Below are 19,784 nucleotides of genomic sequence, written 5' to 3' on the forward strand. Positions count from 1 at the left end.
AAATGACTAAACAACAACACTTTGAAGTCTCAGCTGTTTAAACAGTTAAAAAACTTACATTTTTTTTTAAAAAGTGCTAGTTTAAAGTGTTAATGAATTTTAGTTTTCTAAAGTTCCTCTTCTGGGTTATTTGATTTGTGAAGTGTCACACTAAGTTGCCTGCCATAGGTATACTAACTTCAAAGATTGTCCTTTTAACTACAAGAAATAATTAATTTCCATTTTCACATCCCCCTTTCATTAAGTATCTCAGTTACCAGACTGAAACTCTCTCATTAGCTGATTTTGACCACATCAGACTGCCCAGTGTCCAGCTGTGCACTATGTTCCAAATCTCTGCTGCCTATAAATTAATCAGCCAGGTTATTATAATATGGTCTCAAAGGCCTTAAAGGGATTTTCAATTAGATAATGTTATTACAGTCTTAACTCACCTTGTTCTGAAATTGTTTTCAGTGAATTTTCATCCTCACAAAATTACTTGCATCCCAAAGTGTTCAGTTGGAAAAGACCTTTCACAAGTAGGTATCATCACAAAGCTTCAAGCTAAAGTGATGCAAAGGAGACAACTGAGATCGGAATGTTTTATGCAAGGCATTTTCAGAGGCCTGAGGAAATATTAATGGTCCAAGGCCCTGGAAAAGCCTCTGTTAGAGTAACTGCTTTAATTTAGGTCACAAATTATAATGAAGGGTGCGTGGATGGGGTGGAAATAATCAGACTAGTGTGGAGAAGTGGGTGGCACATCCATTGTAACAGGTATGATTTCCAGGCTGTTAAATTGCCTGTGTCTGCCGTGTGTAAAATATAAGCTGGGATTTGCAAAACCATTGGTGAACTATTATTGGTGTCTCTGATACAGCTAGGGGTCTAACTGTTATGTTATGTTAAATGTGTCTCAGGAAGTGTTTGTTCCCTTTAATGTTATTATTCTCAGTGCTTTTTTCTGGGGGTACCCAATGTACAGTCAAACCTCAGTTGTCAAACGTAATCTGTTCCGGAAGCCCGTTTGGCTTCCAAAATGTTCAACAACTGAGGCACAGCTTCTGATTGGTTGCAAGAGCTTTCTGCACTCAAGCAGAAGCTCCATCGGATGTTCAGCTTCTGAAAAACGTTCAAAACCCGGAACATTTACTTCTGGGTTTTTGGCATTCGGGAGCCGAAACGTACGATAACGGAAGTGTTTGGAAACCGAGGTTTGACTGCACCGTTCTTTTTCTAGAAGAAAAGCACTGATTGTTATCATTATTATGGCAATTCACTCAAAGAGACTTACAAGCACAACAGAAAAACTTAAACCAACTGCCATAACACTAAGGATGTAGTGGCAATTTTCACTGGGAACACAGCACATGAGGAAGAGAGGATTAACCTTTCTCTCCCCTGTCACAAAGCTGAGGTAACTCTCCAGTCAGAGCACCCCCCTCACCATGGGAGGTAAGAAAAGCAGAGCCAGCCAAGTGCTATTGCCTGCCACTATGATACATGTCCTTGGAAGGACATGTCTTTACATTTTAGGAGCACACTTTAAAAGCTTGAGCGTACACCATATAAAGTGCAAAGCTGCCTTTATATGATATTTGGCTGAGATAAACTGCCTCAACAAACATGCCTCAGTAAGAACATGCTTCTCAAATAAAGAGTTTTAAAATGTCCTATCTTCTCCAGCAGTCAAAGGTGTGTTTCACCAATCGTGATTCATTTATGACTTTTGCTGCACTTGTTGTCACATGACTGAAACTCGCACACCTATTCATTATAGCCTGCCCAACATACACAACACTCAATTGGGGATTATTGTAGCCACCTATTAAATGGGCCATTTTTAGGTGTTAGGATTCTATTCATACTCAACAGGGAATATTGCTTGCAAACACTTATACAGGCCTGTAGTTTGTCTATATCCAGCTTGTGGCTCTGAAGAAAATATTTTGCGTGGACAGGCGGAGTCCCCAGATTCCGAGCGGTCCCCCCCCCCGTCATGTGGAATAACGACTCAAGACAACGTGCTAGGGGATTAAATTGGCCACAACTTTATTAAATTTCAAATGTGGGTAGACCTTGGCTCAGGCATTGGGCGTTCTCCCTCCCCAGCTGGGGACCTAGGGAGCATCAGGGTTATTCAGTGTGTGTGTGTGGGGGGGGGATGGGCCGGCTCTGGAGAACATATGTTCAAGCAGAGATAGCCGCCCCCGTTATGCCGCCACCGCAGGGGAGAGCAATGACGACCTTTCGGCGTACGGTCAAAGCCTCCCTTCAGAAACCCCTTTAACGGGGAACCCTGGTATCGCCGCCGCAAAGAGGAAGATGGACTAAAGGATTCCGCCCAAGGCCTGATACCGCCAAAGTTGTGACGTTTTGCTACGGGAAAGGCGAAACCTGCCAATGCAGGGAAATTCCTTTCCGGCCCTTTAACAGCGACCTTGACGTAGCAGCGCCCGCATACCTGTGAAGAAAAGTTAACCTGCAAAATAAGACATTAACTGAGGGTGGGTAGGGTGGGAGAAGCTCCGGAGCCAAGTGAGGATTCCCAGGTAAGATCCTCCCTCTATTGTGTGGGCAGGTAATCCCTCCCCTACCTGGCCTGGTCTCCTTGGCAAGCTTCCCCCAGGTGGGATTGGACAACTGACTGAGGTAGGTGGAGACCTCCAGGTATCCCACCTGAGGGAAGGCAAGCCAAGCCTATGCTGATGGAGCCGCTCCAGATCTAGGGGCTGCGCACGTCCACGCATAGGGCGCCCCCCGTTTTAAGTGGGGAGCGGTCATTATGGCTCCCTCCATACAGCCCCTTTCTCTTTCCCACTAGCAGCTAAAGAAAGCAAAAGGGTTCATGTTAGGCTCAATTTGCATAATTATTGTGAGCCATGGCATTTCACTTTGTGTGTGTGCGTACACATGTGCGCATGCACAGAAAATGGATTGCCTGGAAACAGAATTTGGAGTTTTGCTTTCCTATGTTGATATTCAGTGTTAAGCATACTCAAAATAGATCCACTGAAATTAATGCCCATAAATTTCAATGGGTCCACACCAAGTATGACTATCATGGAATATCATGGGTTACAGCTTATACCTGACTACCTGGGTTACTGAATAATTAGCAAAAATACATCTGGCACCTGAAGTGGGAGATGGTGCACAGACTACCAATGTATCAAGGAAGAAGCTCCTCACCAACAAACCAAGGCAAAACAACACACACAGTTTCTGCTTCTAATAGGGGAGTGAGCCATTCTAAGCTACAGCCAATCTCTAACCAGCTACGGATTTATTTTACAATCTAAATACCCTGCCTACTAGTTTCTTCTATTAGACGTCAAGCTTTCCCACCTGTACAAATAGCTCTCTTGAAAGCAGTTCCATTTATGAACAGTTTGTGTGCTGATCACACTGCCAGCTGTCAGCAGACAAGCAATCATTCACACCAAGGGAAGGAAATTGATGCTGAAGAAAAATGGCTCTCAAGCAATGTCCCCATCAATCCAAATAGAGAAAGAACCATAAAGAGTTCCTTGTAACCTAGAGCCTTATTAATGACTCCCCAGCTTTGTTTCTAAATACATAACTTCCCTAGTTTTATTTGATGACAGACATAAAGAAAATGTACCCTCAGGGGTAGCTTTAGAAACTGTGGCAGTGAGGCTGTGGTGCAAACAGATCCTGATCTAGGAGGGATTTTATTTATTCTAAACATCCATAAACAGTTTTCCCAAGGCTCCAAGGCTTGAAATTCACCCAAGTCTTGTTTTCAGGTCAGAAATTGGACACATTCCTCTCCCCATTTCTCACAGTACATCACTGCACGACAAACTTGCATATTTTCCCTAGGCTTCGATTTAAAGTACTATTGCCAGGTGTGTGGTTTTAAGTTTGGCATGTTATAAACTGCTTTGGGCACAATCTGGGGAGAAAGTGGCACATGAATAAATGGATGATTATGAAAACCCATGCCCATTTTCACAGTTAAAGGTAAAGGTAAAGGTACCCCTGACCATTAGGTCCAGTCGCGGACAACTCTGGGGTTGCAGCGCTCATCTTGCTCTATAGGCCGAGGGAACCGGCGTTTGTCTGCAGACAGCTTCCGGGTCATGTGGCCAGCATGACTAAGCAGCTTCTGGCGAACCAGAGCAGCACACGGAAACACTGTTTACCTTCCCACTGGAGCAGTACCTATTTATCTACTTGCACTTTGACGTGCTTTCGAACTGCTAGGTGAGCAGGAGCAGGGACCGAGCAACGGGAGCTCACCCCGTTGCGGGGATTTGAATCGCCGACCTTCTGATCGGCAAGCCCTAGGCTCAGTGGTTTAGACCACAGTGCATAAATTACAACACAGCAGGGCAAGTTATCAGCAGAACTAGGTTGGGTCAATTGGGCACACACCTAAATAGAAATGCAAGTTGGGCTTTCCAAGACTGTGTAATACATTTAATTCATACAGATAAATGAAGACAAAAAGGAAAATCCATGCCACTTCCATTGTTACTGTTGCCGTAATTACAACAGAGCAGGGCGAACTGTCAATAGCATAACAAGGATGGGCCAGCTGCACACACCTTAGACGAAGATGCAAATGGGCCTCCCACGGTCATATAATGTACTGATAGAAACTGCCAGATATCAGCTTGGTGAGATGCTTATGAGAGCAGCATGTCAAGCGGAGAAGTGTCTTTTATTCTCTTTATACCTGTATCCTAACACAGTAAAGCACATTTAGTAGTGCAGTCTTGCTGGCATGGAAGGTCCCAAAGTGCCTTAACAATCAATCCCTCTTTCCAGGGAACTTTGAGAATTGTAGCTCTGTGAGGGGAATAAGAGTTGCCTAACAACTCACAGCATCCTTAACAAATTGCATTTCCCAGGATTCTGGTCTGATTCTGTTTCAAGTGCTATGATACTGTTTTAAATAGGGTACATAGTGCAGATTGGGCCTATTACATGTGGGCAGGTGAAGAGAGAAGGCCTAGGGCTGATGTCCCCAATGAAGTACTCATATGAAAGCCTCCCCCAGCCCCTGTGAAGCCTTTGTTTGCTTTGTTTCCTACCCTTCTCTCTGGGTTTCTTTATATGTTTTTGTTTTTCCCTGCCCTCAAGGGGTAGATTGTTAAGTTCCCCACTCTCTTCTGTTTATGTTCATCATCCTTCTCCAGTGTCCCACCTCCTCTTGGGGGTGGTGGCTTCTCCCACTCTTCCTGGGGAGTCAGTTTTTGTTTTCCCAGCCCTGTGTGTTTGTTTTTCTTCCTTCTGGCTTGCCTCCCTTCCTTTTAGTGTTCAAGAAACACACATACACAGAGTATAACCAAGCAGGGGATACTCCCAAGAAATTGTGACTGGGGGTGTCTCCCATGGCAGCCATTTTGTGGTAGTGCTCATGGCACTTTTGAAAATTCCAGCTGTATCCATGGCTCTGAAAAGTTGGGGACATCTGGCCAATGGTTTGTTTGTTTTTTATTAAAGCACCATGGTTGGGGTTGTGAAGAAACTTACTCAAGATATTGCTACTTCCCCACCACAAGAATGCCCCCAAAGAATTGCCACAAATAACAGGAGTTGGTGGCTTGCAGCCTACAAACAGCATTGTTTGGGGCCATTTTGCCTCAGTTTAAATAACTAGTTCCATCACTGCAGATATAGCAGGACTAAAGAAAACATGGCCATAAGGTTGTGAGAATAATTCATACCAATCCAAAGTCACCTCTGTATATTTCTGCTTTTGCTGTGGTAAGCATTTCCATGTTTGTAAACCACTGAACTTCAAAGTTCGCTGCAGGGGATGCTACAGGGTGTTCCTTGTTTCAATGTGTAACATGACGGAAGATGGTGCTCTGGATCCAAAAAACATAGCAAACCATACCAAAAAGGACATCTTAGACAACAGAGAACCTTCCCAACATACAAATTATGCCCCCTTTTATCCATGCCTACAAGCTTTACATGTAACTGGAATAAAAGTCAATATGGATATTTGGTCACAGATGCCGGAATTTAAATAAATTGTGCAATAGTCATTCTGCCAACCTAGTTGGACCATATGCACTACTCATTCTATGGGCTTTCATTCTGTTTTTACATGCTTCAAGAATCATAGTTGTTTCCAACTATGTGTGTTTTGTTATGGTGTTGTAAGGTTGTCCTAGTTTGAAGAGTATATGAATTTCTATTTTTAATTCACTGTAACTTTCCATAAAATGCAGAGCAACCCTGTCCAAAGTGTTCAATGACACTTACTCCCATTAAATAATGAAATAATGTACTTTACAAAAGATTGCAAAAGCTTTTCACATGGGACATCAAGACTATTCTCTATAGGTAGGGCCTGATATGTCCCTTGCATTTCCCTCCTTATCTCTGTCTCCTTCAAAAGATGAGGGGTGTGCTTTTTATTTTACTTTTCACATCCCCCCCCAAAAAAAAACCCTTACCCAAACCTCAAGAAAGAGACAAAGCATATATATCAAAAGATTGGTATGTATGACTCTATGGGAACTGATCTAGGGCTATCACTGCAGACATTTCAGAATGGTGCTTTTCAAAAAATGGTTGGGCAGATTAGCCCTCATAAATAACTGAAAGGAGCAATTAATATGGTTAACCAGACTACAGTCATCCATGTCCCACTAACCTCCAGGTTAGACTACGGCAATGCACTGCACATGGAGCTTCCTTTGAAGATTGTAATTAGTTCACATCATAGCTTATAGGCTAGCAGCTGGGAATGAATATTGGGAACACATCTTGCCATTATCATCCAGTCTGTTTCTGAGTTTCATAACTGAGTATGAAAAAGAAGCACCCAAGAGAAGAAATTATATAAATGCTGTGATGTGACATATGCTGTAGGCCACTAACCTAGATGGTTTTTCCAAGACAGATGTTTCATTCCTGCCAACACAGAGCTGCTTGACTGAGGGTGCTTCTCGACTGTTGCTATTTTGTGTGTGAGATTGAATCATATTCCAGCAAATTCAGTTTGCACAATTAAATTTGTGCAACACAATCACTTCAACCACTCTTGGACATTTTGCAGTAAGGAAAATGATGGGGAAAATGTACTGGAAAAATGTGATATAACAACTGCTTGATGCAACATTGTGTAGCCTCCCTGCAAAGAAATCAGCATAGATGTTCAGTAAACAACTAGTGTTACAGATAATCTGTCCACAGAATTGTGCAAACAAATCATGATGAATGCTCAAAAGCAGGTTGTCTGGAAGCAACCTGAGATTTTCTGTCTTGCCAGTGAGGCCTGGGAGCTGTCCAGCACAGCAATGAGAAGATAAAAGGCAGGGTTGTTGAAGGAGGAGGGGAACTATCCAGCCAAGGAGTCAGAAGTAGAGCACAAGACTAGGAGCTGGACAGAAGGGGGTGTTTCACTAGCAACATCCGGGCACCAAGATTTTATATCTGCCCTGTCTCACCAGTTTCTTGAATGCCAGTGGGATCCTTGTTCCAAGTATCATAAAGTTCATAATTCATTCTTCTAAACAGGACTCATTTTGAACTCCTTGTAACCTCTAATTGTGGAGACATGGGGTGACCAGAGAGGGCTGCAGCTGAGGTGTACAACTAGTCATGGGTGCATGATGGCCTCAAACTGACCTTACTCCCAGTATGTGCCTGGGTTAGTCTCATCTGTTGTGGGTTCAGGCATCAGTGATCTTACTCATAACTACAGTAAAGAAAGTCAAGGATAGGTCTATCTTCATATATGTGCAGTCTTCAATTCTACTGCAATATTATGAGCTACATCATCCCTCAAATATAAGGACTTAGCAAGAATAAAGTAGCCTGGTTTCAAATGGAGTGCTGTTGTCAAGAGGATGACCCCACAAAAGTGGAAGGCCTGGATGCAACCAGATAGAGATTGCTGATCTCATGACCTATTGACCCCTGCAGCCAATGAGAAAGTAACATATAAAAAGAGAAAATCTATGTGGTAGGGCTTTCTTGTCCTGTCTGGGGATTGAAAAGGCATGTGGGATTAGCTGGGAAAGTTGTCAATGACTTTAAGGAAACAACTCCTCCCTGTCTCCCTCCCCTTACTGCTTTTTATTTTGTTATGCTCTTTTAATCTATTTGTTAATTTAGTTAAGAATGTATTATTTGGGCATCTTGAAGTTTGGAGTCTTGGCACATTGGAAAGATATTCAAGGTGGGAGCTGCAGTTTTATAGGGAAGGGTTAGATGAGCAGAGGAAGTGAACAATTGCATTCACCCCGACAAAATGTTTCAGAATATGAGTCTTTTTATTGTATTGTGTTGTATTGTATTGTATTGTATTGTTTTTTTAAAAAATACTTCAGATTTTAAAAACTGAATAAAAGAAGAAGGATGTGCATGTCAATGGCTATCAGCTGTGAACTCCCTGATCAGAGTAACAGATGGTGGGAAGGAACGCACAACAAGAGATAGTCTGTTTCCACACTGACTGCCTACAGTTGGCAAACCAATGGTCCTTGACTTGACCTGACTTGATAGCTCTTTTTTATTTTCAATCCTGGATTTGATAAATGTAAATATGCATTTCTAAACAATACTCCTGCTGAAGTTTATTCATTAAGGAAGGCACTAACCTTTACCACCACTAAATGCAAAAAGCCCCGTAGCATCAACAATAAAGATGCCAATAGGTTGACTTTCCATGCTTCTCCCGTGCACACGCCTCTCAGTAAGAAGACCCTGAGGGATGCTCATGCAGTTGTAAGGGCTCCAGCAGGCTGACAGAGTACTTTCCCCTCTCATTTCTCATCAGCATTCACATCAGTGCTTTTGGCTAATAGACAGGCTTCTGCTTCCAGATACACAGCTAAAGATGAGCATTTGTGCCAACTGAATTAGACCTTTCAACCAGAGACGCTTGGAATCGGTACTCTTCACACATCACAGGCCATCTGAAACCTTCTGCTCATGCTGTTTCGCTGCAGCTACCACATCCCATGCTCATGGAGAACAAGAACACGGGCAATAATATAGGAGGAGAAGCAGCCATGGGCTGTTCTCTTTGCCAGGCTTATATTAAATAATGCATGCTTATCCAAGAAGCACATTTTGGCATATCCAGAGAGCCTGCTTCTACAGATATGCTACAAAATTTGATTAAAAAATATTGTTGCTTGCTTTAGTTGGGGTTATTTTTTTTGGGGGGGGTGTATTGTGGGCACATTCAATAGTAATACAGCACTAAAATTTGAGAATGGAAGGTGTGGGTCACCTGGCAACTGTCTACCTGGCCTGGAATAAGCATCCTCCCCACTTGAGTGACCAGACCAGGACCAAATGAGGATGCAAGTCAGCCTGAGTTGTCTCCTGGTCCCTTGGGATGCTGCTGCTGGTTTGACACTGGATCTAAAGGCTGCTTGTGGAACAAGCTTAAGTGGAAGGTTCCTGACTAAAGAATTTGCAGGCTGCAGCTACAAACTGGGTAAGAAAAGGATCAAATAAAGCCATAGCCAAGCCTCTGCTCCCACCTAAGGTAATTTTTCCTGGTCACCTTTAGGGGGGACAGGAGTCATGAAATCTGCAGAAAATGTAAACCAAATGATTACCTTTTCCTATCAACTCTGGGGACAGAATTGTTTTTCTTCCTTCTTCAGTTCACTCCATTATATTGAGATGTTCTTGAGATTACACACAGTTGTAGCTTCTGAAAGGCAGTTTCCATTACAGATGAAAAGTCAATTTCAGTTAGAGGAGTTGAGCTGAAATGAGGATGGAGGGGGTGCCTTTGGTTTTGAAGAGTTCCCAATGTGTAAAACTTTTATGTCCCATTGAAAAGGGAGTGCCAGTGTACAGCTCCAAGACACAAAGCATTGGGTCAGCTGCTCCAAAACAGAGAAGGCTGACCTTTTAGAACAGGGACAGGGCCATTTCTCGTCCCTCCCTCCCATATGATTTTACTCTGCATGATGTTACTCTGCATCCAAATCTGATTGGCTATGTGGCACTGTATTGTCATCACATCAACCATGTGGGCCTGGATTGGCTGGAAATGAAATAAAGGTGGGAGGCAATGGCACCAGAGTAGCAGCGAGGTGGGAAACCAAGTGTCTATAAACAGAAATGAGGCAGGACTAAGGGTTAGGGGCAGGTGGTGTAACTGCTGCACATTATGACCAAGGAAAATTTTTAACATCCAAAAGTTGCAGGCAGGATTCAAATCTGGCAGCTTTTGGAAGAGAGTTTAAATGCGGTCAGTTTTACTTTGCTCTTTGCAAATGGCATATTCACAAACTTTCTTAGTGGTGTTAATGCTTGAATTATATGCTTGGCTTGTGGCTATACTTCTGGCAGGCTTCTCTACTGTTTGGATAGCTTCATAGCCTGTGTGCCAGCCAGACATCATAATCCTGCATAATTTGTGATAACCAGGTGGCAATTTTCAATCTAAGCCATGTACAAGTGGAGGTGTTGCATGTGCAGGCCACCTCATTCTTTCAGTCAAGGCAGCAGATTCACCCATGGGTGAAAAGCAATGTTATTGTAGATCTCCCACCCCCAGCGAAATGAATGAGAAAGGCATTGCAGGGACAGAGGCTTCTGTTCCTTGTTTGAACGTGAATGCTTTTCTCCAGTTTAAGGATATTGTTCAAATGCTGCCCATCTATGAATAGGTAACATGCAATTTCCCCATGTGGTTAGACCAGCATGAGGAAGAGTGCAGATGTGCTGCCCAGTCCCACCCCTTCCAACTCTCCCTTGTCTTGAAGGGCTAATGCCTGCAATGGGCAGGCTGATGTCCTCTTGGAGGCTTTCTGCAATTTAGGCTCCTGATCATACATGATTCTACATAAATCACATTGCAGTGGGTTCTCAATGTACAACAGGCTTCCTGCTGCAGATATTTGCCTTCCAATTTGTGGAGGCTGGTGGGGCTGGCTGACAGGGATGTTGACAGAGGAGGCAGAGAAAGACAGCATCTCTCCACTCTTCTCATCATATGAAGAATCATATGCATTCATCAGAGGAAGAATGCAGCTGGTGGAGAGAGAGAGAGAGAGAGAGAGAGAGAGAGAGAGAAGAATACCATTGAGTGCTAAACCTTGTGAACTGTATTTCTTCCTTTCCAAAAGGAACAGAAATCTTTCCAGCCTAACTTGGGGTCTCGTAGATATTCATTATCTTTCATGCTGTTTGTGGACGGCTCTGCTTTGCTCCCAAAGAAACCAGCACAGGGCTAGAGCTGCCCATTTTGCTACTACAGGGAATGAAGATCACTCATGGTTTTCTCACTTAAAACCTTAATTTTCCAGTTCTGCAGTGCGTTTGGTATAGCAACTGTAACAATATACGTAAGATAAAGGCAATTATATTGCAATAATGTTTTCAAAAGCTTGATGAGTTCACTGTGGCAAATGACTTCGACTCTGTTGTCCCGACAAATTTAGTTGAGAGAACGCTGGGGAATGAGGATGTAAAAAATATTTGACCAAAAGAGGGCAGAGGCGCATTGTACAGAGTGATGAAATGCAGAGACACGTAATCAGCCTAGTTACTTGGGTTTTTATTGCAGCACCTGGAGCACATAGGATTTTTTAATATATTTTTTACTCTTGCACCAGAAAATATGACACAAATAGTTGGTTCATTGGGTTTCCACGGTTATGGTAGTTTGTAGAGAATTACTGCTGGCATCATAGTTTGGAGAACACACACACACACACACACACACACACACACTTAATAAAAAAAGCATTAAAACATATAGTATGAAGGGGGAAATGGATCTGTTCTGTATGGTAACAGAATCCTGACTTCTTGTACATGCATAATCATATCCCGTGTACATGATTCCCCCTTAAAATAACAATACTGCTAGCCTGGAAAAGAGAACAATGTATTAACATGGCTGTAGCCTTCATCCCAGAAAATGTTACTTTCTTTTATCAGGGTTTTAGGGTTACACACATTTTGAACTTGTCAGCCTTGACAACATTCTTTTAATTATCTGTTTATGTTGGGATGGGGACTCCATTTTCATTCCTGATACTATTTAGATGATAATGTGCGTGTGGAGGGAACTGTTATTAGCATCTTTTTATAACTCATTTGCATCAGTCTAGAACAGTAGACTATGTGTGGAAAAAACCAAGTCCCCAAGTGGATCATTCTTCCAGATCTGAATCTGTTTGCTAAGACACTCCACTACTTCTGCTCTATTCAGCACACTGCTGTATAATGAACATGCTGCAAAAGATGGAGAGACCTATTTAGATAGCCAGATAAATGAATCAAGTCCCATATATGGATTATGGGACCAGGTTTGGCATTGGGAAACGTGGAAACTGTGCAGCTGGAGAACACATCCTGAAACCATGTTCATTACCTAGATACCTAGTTTTAACACATGGCTGTAGGACTAGACCTATGTTCTTTCCTTGGCTTTTACCTGCACTTGTACCTTCTCTCCTTCCAGGGATACAAGGAAGGATAGAGTGGACCTCCTTCTTGCCAGTTCTTTACCCTTATCTAGTCAAACATCCTGGAATGGCCTACTGAATATTACTGATGCACCTTCAGACATTTCAGCAGGGCAATTGCAGAGATGTCAGGATTTATGGGGAAAGACAAAGAGAGCTAAGCATTGTCAGAGTACTGGCAATATTTTGCATTGTACAGCATTGCCTGTGAATTCATGGGCACCAGTGTCTCCAGGACAAGCATTTTGCGATGGCAATAAGTCTGGAAATCAGACTCAGATCTCAAATGTCATCTGGGGTCTATAGAAATGGGTTTTTGTTGTATTTTATGCTGAAAACATTTAATTAAAAAATGATTATTAAAAAACAAAGATGTTAAGGTGCTAATTACATGCATAATCTGTAGTAAAACTGAAAGAGAATAAGAGACACAAAAGTATAGTCTCTGATAGGATGGACAGATGCTGAAAAGCACAGGGTTGGTGCACCTTCAATAGCTGTGTCAAAGTGGGAATTTCAGCAGGTGTAGCTTGTCAAGTTATAGCTGCTGAAATTTCCTTATCTACAAGACTATTAAAGGCATGGGAGGCCTGTCCTCTTTTGCACGGGACCACCCTTTCTCTGGGAGAATGCTGCTTCCTTGATTTGCCACTTGGTAGCCTTGATGCTTACATCACTTAGAGTTAATGGTAGACTTTGCAAGAAGTGCAAAGGCCAAATAGGTGAGTTTGCTTCCTTATTGAAAAAGTGGAATGAGACAAGGAGACGTTGCAACAGTGAGCTTTTTGGGAAGATGTAAAGAGAGCATATGTTTGCTGAGGCCAGACCTGGTTTTCAGTTTAAGCTTCTGTTTAGCTAAGTGGCCCATATCTGCTTGGCTGCTGTGAAACCCTGCTATCCTGTCACCTTTCTCCTCAGAACATGATGATATTCCCAAAGCTTGCTGCCTCTTCTGTTGACACAGAATCCTGTAATCTAACACCAGAGCTGTGCCACTGCTATACCTCCTGCTGGCTGTAATTTGTCTGCTTCTGTTGCCTGTTGCTAGTAGCACACTCCAGGAAACAGGGCAAAGAAGTAAACAGGGGTTAAGAGCTGCTAGTGCATCTGCAATGGCCAAGAAAGAAAGAAAGAAAATAAAAGCACAACCTGTGGTCAGGTGTTGCTGAAGACAGGTAACTGGTGGATGGTGTGACCTCGATTGTCAACAAACGAGGCTTAGCAACAACAGATGTCAGTGAAGCCAGGCCATATGTTGTTACACAATTGCTTTGGAAGCTGACACAGTTCCAATTACAATACATCCCCATGGAGACGGGTTCTGCTAATGATTAATGACTCTTGATCTCTTGAGCTGTTTCTACAAGATCATGAATATTTGACATAAAAGCACAGAGCTCTGCTTTCAGAGTTGCTGCATGTGTGTGCTGGCCACCACCTGTTGTTCAGGGACCTATCCCTTTAGTAAACACAAGGAAGGGTGAAGGAAATGGGGAGGAAATGTTTGTATGTCAATAGAAGTCCATGTAGGTATAGCAACAGTATAAACAGATAGCCGCTGCTTGGATGGCAGTGAGCAAGGGACAGGCAGTATTTTGCAGGACTGCGGGAATGAATTATTCAAGTCATACTGTTTGTCATTTTCCAGGCAGAAACCTTTCCCCCCTGGTCATTGGTAAATCCCATCTAGGAGATTACCTGCCAGAGAACACCATTTCCAAATCTTCAACACTCCACTTGCTAATTTCCAGGGCATCTCTGCTTGAAATGCATTATTTACAAGAGAGCTTTGTGTGGAAAGGTATTAAGGAAAGTTGCATAAGCCTTGCAAACCTGGCTTAAATTAGGAGCAGAGAACAAGGATCTGCAACATAATTCTTGCGGCTTGGCTACAAAGAGGCCTCATCACCGTAGGTAAGCTTGTAAGCATCAGCCCGGTGTCTTCAGCTCTCCGTGCTCCTGTTTCATGGTTATGTTTCACCATGGAAATAGAACAGCAGCTCCTTTTCATTCCTAGGAATGTGCCCTGCGCAGCACTTCCTCGGCTGCCAAGGATGTCAAAACAAATAAGATATGGCAGTCTTTCTCAATGCGCTGCCGATTCTTAACGTTAAGGGAACACCAGCCAGCAAGCAGTGAATTTCATAACGAATAAACGCTAATTGCAAAACCAAGAGCTGTGAACTTGGGACAGAGACCAAAACCTTGAAATAATTTTGGTTTTTGAGCCTTTTTAAAGGGGGGGGGGGTTGAACTATGCAGTCACAACAGCTGCTAGAAAGGTGATGTGACTGCAATAAATGGCTCTTGCTGTTTAGCAGCTACTGAAGGCAAGGATGTGTGCTTGCATAGAATGGAACTGACCTCACCAGGGTCTGCTTCCAAACCCACCAGGATGGGATTGGTCCTCTTCAGTTGCTGCTCAGCAGCAACAACTGGTTATACTACTACTGCACCAACAACCACTGTCTGGTAGCCCAGGGCAGAGTTCATTGCTGCTGGACTACAACTCCTATAATATCCATCCAGCTTACCAGTGGGCAGGGATGATGGAAGGTGTAGTCCAACAACAAACACCTAGAGACCCAAGGTTGAAGAAGGCTGCTCTAGGGAATAATCACTGCTTAGATCTGGCTGCAGCTTAAGTACAGTGTAAATACAAATATTTAGACCTTCTAATTTCAGATGTATGAATGAAGGCTGTTCAGCAGTGAAGGAGGCGTATTTTACAGGTGCTTATTGTCTCTTTACATACCCCAGGCTGACCGTGGTTAAATAAATGGGCTGCAATGCTTATTGGCCGAAATAAAGCCCTGCTTAGATCTACAGAGAAAATACAGGCAGTGAGAAAAAGCTGAAAAGTGAGGAGCCTTGGAAATAACTTTTTGTTATTTTAAAGGCTTCAGACTAATGATGTATGAAATGGAACTATTAATAGGGAAGCACCGAAGGAAGTTATGAAATTGCCAGAAGCATGTGGCTTCAGAAATTCTACCAGGGACAAAGAAGAAAGCACAAATGATTATTTTTTTTTTTGGGGGGGTTCCCTTTTCTGGATCTCATCTGAAGGGAATAGATATATGGTCTATAGTGAGATGCATACTCTGACTACCTTGCTATGGGGAGGGGGTGTTATGGGTCTCCTCTGTTGTAGGAGATGCCTGTTCAAAGTCCCTGGCTGAGTCCTTCCCCCCACTCCATAGCATTTCATACAGATATCTTAAAATAGAAGCTTTTCCAATCAAGATGTCACAATTTGGGTCACTTGATAATTCACTGTGTGTTGTAAACCAACTTCTATCATGAACTAGAGACACTCTGTTCTTTTAGTCCTTGTAACTGAAAATGAGAATTGTTAACTGACATTTCTGATTATGTCTGAAAGCAGCGCTGGGTTTGTCTGGGGCTTGGAGAAACTTGATATGAGAGGCCAGAATTTCAAAGTTATAGGATTTGTTGAACCTCACTATACCTGGTTACTCCAGTGGTATGAAATTAAAAGAATGATAGGCCAGATTTCTTTCTGCCCCAAGGGTTGTATTCAACTAAGTCCTCCTATGAGCACTTTACCCTAGTTTTTTTTACACATTACTTGACTGGAAAACTGCACCTCAACATCCAGAGAATTGCAGCTTTCAAAGAATGGCTGTGTTTTGGTTCACATATTAGGTAAATTCATATTTAAATGTGAACTGAACTGAGGTCTTCTCCATCCCTATTTAGGGGGAAGCCAGAGGAAGAGAAGGAGCAAGGGGAGGTGTAGCACTCTTCATAGCTTTGTAGTAAAGAATCGGCTTCATATATGCAAAGTCCCAAGTCTAATCTCTAGTGAAAGGACTTCAGATAAGAAAAATGGGATGGACTTCTGCCTGTGATCTTGGAGGGTTACTGCCTGTTGGATTACTATGAAGATGCTAGCTTCCTTAGCAAGAGGAGTCATGTACCTAAGATTGGTGTGAGCATATATGGCATTTCTGCCTCAGGACTCTTCTTTACGCCTAATTGGCTGCAGTAATTAGAGGTACAATTGTTGCCGGAGAAAGTTAATTCTGAGGAGAATACTGTTTGCAGGGAAGGCCAAATTGTTCTCTGTACCCATCTAGGAGTGGCACTTTTGAAAAGCCCAGTGGCACCATTCAGACACCAATTCCTGTCTTCATTAACCTCTCTACCCACCTGGTGCTGCCCGAGGTAGATTGTTTCATTCTGATTGTTTCAGCACAGTGTCCACACAGTCTTAGCAATATATCAGCATTAAGTTTCCAATTGTCTCTGAAGCACCTTCTACTGACGATTTCTAACAGCTCTTTAGACTGGGATTCATAACCATTTTCTGCAGCTAACAACAATTCCCAATAAAATGCCAGTGCAAGTCTATGCCTACTCAAAAGTAAGCCCCACTAAATTCACTGAAGCTCCTAGGTTAAGTGTATATCTCATGGGTGGGGAAATTCAGACCTGGGGGTCAAATGTAGTCCTCTGAGCCTTTTTATCCAGTCACTGAGGCTCTGTCAGGCCACACTCCTCTCTGCTCCTGCTCCCTGCTCTTCTCACATGGATTTCCCTTGCTAGGATGTGTTCTTGAACTCTGATCATGTCGGTTGGCTGCTTGGGTGAAGGATGGAGAGAAGTGTGTAAATCTCTGTAGAAACTAGCCTAATGAATGAAGGTAAAATTTATATTTGTTGCTCTGGCCACTTTTGATTCTTCCTCCACCCACCATTGACATGTGGTCTCTTGACGATTTCCCAGATAGGAACATGGTCATCCATCTGAGAAAATATATGGGTATGCAGGAATGAAGTCCAGCTTCTCTGCTGTCACTCTTGTTTCCTTAAGCTTTTTATTCTCTGTAAGTTCAGAATACCTAACAACCCTCTAGCAGACGTCTATTTTGTATGTATCTTTGCAAGTTTTTTTTTAAAAAAAGTTTTCTAGTTGCCTTCTCATCCTTTTGGGAAAGGGAGTGGTCAATATGATCGACCCCATGTTGGTAGCCTGGAGAGATAACAGAATTTCCAGCAGTGACAAGAGATGTGAAAAAAGACAACAGTCTGAAAGGAAAGCTGAAGAACACTGTCTTTGCTGTGTTCAGTTTGAGATTTCAACAGGATATCATTCAGGAACATTTGTCATAAAATATTTTCAGGAGCTTATGCTTTGTTTACCTTCAAAAGCAGACCAACTAAAATTAATGAGCGTGATTAAGTTAGGTCCATTAATTTCATTAGGTTTACTCTGAGTAAAACATAGATGAATGCTGCCCATGGGGCTGGTAGCTTTATTTAAAAGGCTTGTCTTGCTAGAGTCTTTGATTTTATCAGAAAGCTCACCAGCTCCAATCTGCCATGATCATGCCTGTCAGTTTGATGCAACTTGAAAACTTGTAAGCCATGGGATATAGGATTTTGTCATCCCACTGCAACCTTCTCTTCCCCACAATGTGTATGCAGTAAAAAGTGTGTTGTGAAGTCATTTAGATTAACATTTCTCTACTCTGCCATCTCATACATTGCTTCTTGTGGGTGGGATGCAAATCACAATGAAAGCATGCCATGAGTTTTGCTGTTATTGGGGAGAAGATGTGGGGCAGCTGCTCTGGGTGACTGCCGTGAATTTTATTGTAATGAGTATTTTGATATGCCTTGATGCTCCTGTAAGAAGAAGCACTCACACCTCCCATTGTGGGTGCCCTTTGCAGGACTGCGTGCAGAACCCCAGGCCACGTGGGAATCACCAGCTGGTTGCGCTGGCCCACCTCCCTGTAGCCAGTTGTTGGGGGTTCCTGCCAAACTGCAGTTTAATCTATCAGTGTCTTGTTGGAGGTGGGGCCAGCCAAGCGGACTGCGAATGGGCAGGCTTCCCATTGGTCCGCTCAAGATGCATAAATAGGAGGCGGAGCTGGCAGCAAGCATGCAGTCGGCTCTGGAGCTTCACCCACCCACCCTCCCTTTGTCTAATGCTTCATTGCAGGTTAACCATTTTCCTTCCTGTTCAGCAGGCATTGCTGCAGTCTTTTGATGGTTGCTGTTGAAGAGCTGGGAAGGAATTTCCCTGCTCCGCAGGTTTTGCCTTCCCTGTAGCAATTGTCACAACTTTGGCGGTTTTAGGCCATGGGTGGAATCCTTTAGTCTATCTTTCCTAAATGGAGGGGGAGCCATGAAGTGGTGACTCACCCCCCCCCGCCCGCAGCGGCGATTCCAGGGTTCCCTCTTAAAGGGGTTAATGAAAAGGGAGTCACTGGCCATGCACTGAAAGGTTGTCAGTGAACTCCCCTGCGTTGCGGGGATATGAGGTGGGCTGCCTGTGTACACAAGGATCTTGCAGTGCACCCTCCCCTATCCCATTCACCCGGAGGAGCCCCAGTTCCCTGACTGGGGGGCTGGGAGGGATACACGCCCAATGCCTAAGCCAAGGTCTTCCTACATCTAAAAGGTTTAATAAAGTTGTGGCCAGTTTTAATACCATAACACATTGTCATGAGTTGTTATTCCTTCTGGTGGTCTCTCGGGGTTGGGGGGGTCTCCACCTGGGCACGCAATGAGACCATCATATTCCTGCAGTACAACCAACCAACTCTGTGGTAAGAGTCATTAGTAAGAGCCATGTGAGTTAGAATTTGCTACAAGAGCTGTTGGCATCTAGCACATGCAAGTATTCTTATGGCTCCATCAATTCTACTTAATTTTACTTAGGCCCAGTTCAAGACATAAAGATTTTGGTCTGATAAACCAAGAACAAGTGTTGGGCTTGTATGCTCCTTCCTCCCTTCCTCTCCTGCAAAGGGTTTCTTAAACGGCCCTTTCCCATTCAAACTGGGAAACTAATTTAATTGACCACAAACCAAGAAAAATAAGAAACCCAGAGAAACCGAAAAATGATAGATTCAGCCATCCCTAGTAAAAACTATTGTTTATTAGAGACAGATTGTTACATCTGAACTAATCCTTTACCTCTTTCATCCATTTTCCTAAATGCGAAGGTAGCAAGCAGCCCTTACAATTGTTTTAGAGGCCAAAGATACAAATTACAGGAGTTTTCACAGATACTGCCCCCTTGTTTTCTGCAGAAAAGATTCTCTTTCTCCCCTCTCCCCCCACAATGTATAAAAATTATAAGAAATGGCATGTGAACCAGGAATCATAACATGAAAGCAAGAAAAAGGGGCGCAGCCTCCTGTAAATTTTGAATGTGACTTTCACAGTGTTAAGAAAGAATCTTGGCATCGTGAGTTTGACAAATCTAAATCTGATCTCCATTTTTTATGCTTCCGATAGCTCTGAAATAGAAGCACTTGACATCATTTCTAATGAAAGGAGCATCTGGGATATAATCAGATTCTCATCTGAATAGCAACTAGGAGATAAC

General features: G+C 43.0%; 1 protein-coding gene across 2 annotated transcripts in view; it reads right to left on the bottom strand.

Moving 5' to 3' along the window:
* LOC307209621 (phospholipid-transporting ATPase VB-like) overlaps window positions 1–19,784 on the bottom strand; it is a 64,048-nt gene that overhangs the window by 4,433 nt on the left and 39,831 nt on the right. Inside the window, exons 2-3 of one of the 2 annotated variants that reach the window (XM_079964915.1) lie at window positions 9,546–9,643; window positions 435–546 (exon numbers count right to left, since the gene is read on the bottom strand). The gene's annotated coding sequence lies outside the window, so the exon portion shown is untranslated. The remainder of the gene's footprint in view (window positions 1–434; window positions 547–9,545; window positions 9,644–19,784) is intronic. The other variant, XM_079964916.1, reaches the window with a different exon arrangement.

Source organism: Podarcis cretensis, assembly GCF_951804945.1.
Source record: "Podarcis cretensis genome assembly, chromosome: 2".
In the NCBI taxonomy this organism is placed as follows: Eukaryota; Metazoa; Chordata; class Lepidosauria; order Squamata; family Lacertidae; genus Podarcis; species Podarcis cretensis.